The following is a 6,000-nucleotide window of genomic DNA, read 5'->3' on the forward strand; positions in this document are numbered from 1 at the left end:
ATTAATATTTTTAAAAAAATATTAAGCTACATTACTTCTATATGGTGGTTAGATATTTTAAATATCTTGTATAATAGATTCTTTCTATTTTCTTGAAGTTTCTTAAATTAATTCAAATAATATTTAAATATTTTTAAAAAATAAAAGCTTTTGTGAGTTTGTTAAGTTAAAATCTATTTGCAAACTATGAAATTAAATTTATAAAATAAATTTCCAAATTTTGTACAAAGATTATGTTTCTTGCAACATGGTTTCCCTCATGGACTTAATTGACTTTTTAGTTTGCATTTTCATAACTGATTTCAATATAACTTTTTGAAATTTGTGTATGGATGTTAGGAAAATAATCATAAATAGATGATGTTAATTGAAATGAGGCTTACATAGTATTTTTATTGTCATGAAAAAATCTATATGCAGAGATTTATATTACATTTAACAAAGCTAGATTGTTACTATGCAAAACAAATATAGTCAAGGTAAATTATGAAATGGTTAGATATAAAAAAATAAAAAATTGTACTTTGATTTAATGATACAAGGTATTTATAACATTTATTTCATTGTATTTAGATGGAATTATTGATAAAAAAATTTAATTACTTTTTTTTTTTTTAATTTAGTACATTTTAGATTTTATCTAATTAGTTGTAAAAATGAAATATTTTCTATCGGCACATTGTTGCATGCACAAAAGCATGCGACTGCTAGTATAATTGTGATAATAACTTAAAAATTTAATGTAAATAGTCTAAATAAAAGAAGTAATTGTACAAAGATTTTTTATTTAACTTATATATCATAAAACATATAATTTTATTTACATATAGTAAACAAAAGTGGTGAAAATTTATGGTAAATAATATACTATTATCATGTTCTTTAAAGGTGTTGAATCCTGAAAATCTGTGTATAAGACTTTAATTATTTAGCAAATAAGATCACTCTAAATTAATTTTTTATTTATAAAAAAAATATTACATCTAGTCTATGAAAAATACTAATTGCATAATGCTATTAATTTTATTTTTTGATTGATAAATCATTAATCACTACTTAAGAAATAGTAAAAGAAACATTTTAAAAATAATAATTTACTATACAAATATATTTTTTATTTGGAATAAAAATTATATTAAGAAAAGAGAACAAGATTTACATATCATTACTAGTTTAATAATATTATAGTATTAGAATGAAACTTAGAATATTTTGTTTTTAAAAAGTAAGCTAAATGAAAAAATGGTTTAGCAAATAGATGATTTACAATAAGTTATTAAAAAAATATTTTAAATAGATGAATAATTTTTGTAGTCACATTTAATTTTATCTATTGGATATTAATTTTGAATGATTTAACAAATGAATTGAATGATAACTTCAACACAAATTTTTTTAAAAAAATATTTAATATGATTTATAATGTAAGACCTATTTGGTACAACCTTTAATAATAATAATAAATATACAAAATATTAATATAATAAAATTGATATTGCTTTTGAAATTTGAAAAATAAATTTAACAAATTTTGAAATGGAAATTTGATAATAAAAGTTGATTGTCATTATACTTAACCTTAACTTGTGTCTCATAATTAAGAAAATAATTATTATGGTAATTTTCATAGAAATAGAAACTTCTATGTTGAAAACTATCAACAAGTAAACTTCCAAAATGAAAAATTTTATAAGAAAAAACAAACTTTTTTGTAGAATAATTTTGTCATCCCTTAAAAAGTAGCCTTGTAAAACATTAATGTTAATCGATGATATTGAAGATACATATTTTTTTTTAAATATAAAAAGTCAATGTGCCCTTGGTCTACAGGTGAAGTTGAATGGCTCAAAAAGAGCCCGCCAAGGATCAAGTCTTGTTGAGTGCAAGACCCGAAGACATCGTAAGGGATGAGGTTGAGATCATGCCCTAAACGAATTTGGTAGCATGGATGCTCTTGGGCTCTTAGCCGAATAGGTTTTAGGCATACAAAATTCAAAACTATAAATTTCAACTTTGGTAGAAGGACGTTTATTTTGGAAATAATAATAGTAAATTGTTATGATTGGTGGAGAATCATTAATTAATAGACTAATAAGGAGGGAATGTTGACATCTTGTACATTACATAAATAATTAGTTACTTGATATGATAGTTTTGGTGTTAGTTATGCATAATTAAAACTATATTGATTTTTGTGGTGCCTATTTAAAGAAACATCATTTTGTTTTTGGAGGCATCCACAAACAAGTTTTAGATATCCGATATGAGCCCACGCGTGCCTAAACCTCTTTAGCTAAGAACCAAGGACATACATACAAACAAATCACCTTTGATATTGAAAAAAAGAAAATAAATATCTATGAAATAAAAGAATAATTTTGTTTTGATCCTACCTTCAATATGTACATACATACAAACAAAACAGAATACATACCTTTGATATTGAAAAGAAATTATTAATTTTTTATAAGAAAAAAAAATCTATGAAATAAAAATAATAATTTTGTTCTCATCCTACCTTCAACATGTACATACATACAAACAAATACGAATACATATCTTTCATATTGAAAAGAAATTATTAATTTTTTATAAGAAAACAAATATATATGAAATTAAAAAAAAAAAATTATAAGATAAAAAAAAAATATTATCACAATTTAATATTCCACATGTAGTTACCTTTTCTATATAGAATTCTCTTTAAACGGTACCTATCATCTATTAGAAAGAGAATAGATTTTAACACGACAAGTTTATCCCTCTAAATTATGCCAATGTCTATGCTGGCATCAAAAGGACAATTTAATGTTTTTAATGATTAAATTAAAAATCATTTTAAATTTGTATCATAAATTTAAATTTAATTAAAATTTTCCATATTGATGCTAGCATAGACATCGCCCTAATGTAGTCGGTTCTAGGATAAACTATTGGTATTGATACTTTTGGGATGGTTATGCCTATATTGAATCATGTTTATTTTAAAGCATGAGTTATTGCAAGAAAAGTGCACTTCCAATATGACTATTCATTTAGAGAAATTTTGTAATGTATTGGTTCCATAAGCAATTTCAAGGAAAGTCTCAACATAGGTAGAAAGAAATTGATCAATTAGCTTTCAATTTGACCTTGTTAAAGGTCGTAACTATGTCAAAATTATTAGTAATGAATATGCAAACATCCTTAAGTTAAAGTTAATTTTCAATGCTTTTTTCATGAAATTATCAATTTAATCTTTCCATTAGAAAGCTCACATTTTAATCTACTTAAATATCTTATCAGAAAGTTTATATCATGATGCAATAAAATGAGTAGAGTGAACTAAATAGAAACCACAGCTGAAGGATTTAAAATAACAATAATAATAAAAAGGGGTCTGGAAGTGAACATTTTGTTCTTTGGGTTTTGTATGAGGAGTGAGAAAATAACCACTCTAATACAGTCCAATAAAATGCTAGGAAGAAAATTCCAATGAATATTTTAAATAAAGTCTATTAAATAATATCTCTACCTAGTGAATAAAATTCAACCTGAGTACCTAACCTAGAGGAGCATGACTTGTACAAAGAGGTACTTATATGATTCCCGCGATCATAGCTTAGGTGATAGGTCCACTTCATTGTACAAAAGACATATACATATAAAGCATAAAATTTTGTATCAATCGGTGGTTTGAAAATACTTTTAAATAAAAAATGCCAGCATAGACAACCTTTAAATAAAAAATGAAATAATATAGAAAATATTAATATAATAAAATTGATATTAAACTTAAGAATTTTTGAAATAGAAATCTGATAATAAATTGTTATTGTACTTAACCTTAGCTTGTGTCTCATAATTAAGAAAATAATTTTTATGGTAATCTTCATAGAAATAGAAATTTCTATGTTGAAAACCATCAACAAGTAAACTTCCAAATGAAAAAGCTTATAAGAAGAAACATAATTTTTTTATAGAATGATTTTGTCATCCATTAAAAAGTGGCCTTATAATACATATTTTGTTAAAATAGAAAAATTCAAAACTATAAATTTCAACTTTGGTAGAAAGATATTTATTTTGAAAATAATAATAGTAAATTGTTATAATTGGTGGAGAATCATTACAATATACAATAATATTGCTTTATGACAAGTACTAACTAGCTATATATACCTCTATATATATTACGCCGAGAGTAATCGTTCTCGAGGCGCCTATTTTTATTTAATCCCAAAGTTATTTTAATCGAAGTTGGGATTAATGAAAATAAAAATAGGCGCCTCGAGAATGATTACTCTCGGCGTAATATATATAGAGGTATATATAGCTAGTGGCAGTCGTGGCGCAATAGGAAAAATATTTACTTTTTATTTTTTATTTTGATAAGGTTACTATAAAATTGTTAATTAATTTTTAATTAGAGTTGTATGAAGTTAGTATAAAATTATGCTTCAAAATATTTTTAAAAATTTAATATAAGGAGTTTAATATAGATTAAAAATATATTTTTTATTTTTGGGATATTGTAATGTAAAATGTTATAGTCATACATAGATATATGGTTAGGGACAAAGTTACCATTATAGTTAATGTTAACCTTAGGGATAGAATTAGGGTTAGGGTTAGCATTAGAGTTAGGGTTGGAGTTAGGGTTAGGGTTTGAGCTATGGTTAAGGTTAGGGATAGAGTTATGGTTATGGTTATTGTTAGAGTTATGGTTATGGTTTAGATTAGAGTTATGTTTATGGTTAAGGTTAGGGTTAATGTTATGGTCATGGTTAAGGTTAGGGTTAGAGTTACGGTTATGGTTATGATTAGGGTTAGTGTTAGGGTTATAGTAAGGCTAACGTTAGAGTTATGCTCATGGTTAAGGCTAGGGTTAGAGTTATGCTTATAGTTAGGGTTAGGGATAGGATTAGAGTCCAATTATGGTAGAGTTAGAGTTAGGGTTAGAGTTAGGTGTAGAGTTATGTTTATGGTTAAGGTTAGGGTTAGAGTAATGCTCATGGTTAAGGTTAGGGTTACGGTTAAGGTTTGAGTCAAATATTATTTTAAATTTAATATAAGGAGTTTAATTTAGATAAAAATATATATTTTATTTTTGGGATATTGTAATGTAAAATGTTATAGTCATACGTAGATATATGGTTAGGGACAAAGTTAGGGTAAGGGTTTGAGCTAGGGTTAAGGTTAGGGTTAGGGTTAGATTCTAATTATGGTAGAGTTAGATTTATGGTTAGAGTTAGGGGTAGGGTTAAGGTTAGTGTTAGGATTAGAATCAGGGTTCAGATTAGGATTAGAGTTAGGGTTAGGATTAGGGTTATAGATAGGGTTAGGGTTAGGGTTAGGGTAAGGTTCTAGGTTAGGGTTAGGGCTAGAGTATGAGTTAGGGTTAGAGTTTGAGTTAGGGTTAGGGTTGTAGTTTGAGTTAGGGGTAGACAGAGCATTATAATTTGGGTTAGGATTAGGGTTAGGTTTAGGGTTTGAGTTTGAGTTATGGTTAGAGTTAGGGTTAAAGCTAGAGCTAGAGTTAGAGTTAGGGTTAGAATTAGGGTTAGTTTTAGGGTTTGAGTTACCAATAGAGTTAATTTTACAGTTGGGTTAATGTTAGAGTTAGGGTTAGGGTTAGAGTTTTGAGTCAAGGTTAGGGTTAGAGTTAGGGTTAGGGTTAAAATTAAAATCCAATTATGGTAGAGTTAGATTTACAGTTAGAGTTATGGGTAGGGGTAGGGTTACGCTTACAGTTAGGGTTAGAGTTAGATTTAGGGTTAGGGTTAGGGTTAGGGTTAGGTTTATATTTAGAGTTAGGGTTATATATAGAGAGAGTTATATCAATGTTAAGGTTAGGGTAAGGGGATTGAGTTAGATTTAGGGTTAGAGTTAGGGGTAGGGTTAGGGTTAGGGTTAGGGTTAGAGATAGGGGTAGACAAAGGGTTAGGCTTAGGCTTAGGGTTAGGGTTAGGGTCAAGGTTAGGGTTAGGTTTAGCGTTAGAATATGAGTTACGATTAGAG

This window comes from Cupressus sempervirens, chromosome 6, assembly GCF_028749045.1.
Source record: "Cupressus sempervirens isolate cs-2001-9-10 chromosome 6, ASM2874904v1, whole genome shotgun sequence".
In the NCBI taxonomy this organism is placed as follows: Eukaryota; Viridiplantae; Streptophyta; class Pinopsida; order Cupressales; family Cupressaceae; genus Cupressus; species Cupressus sempervirens.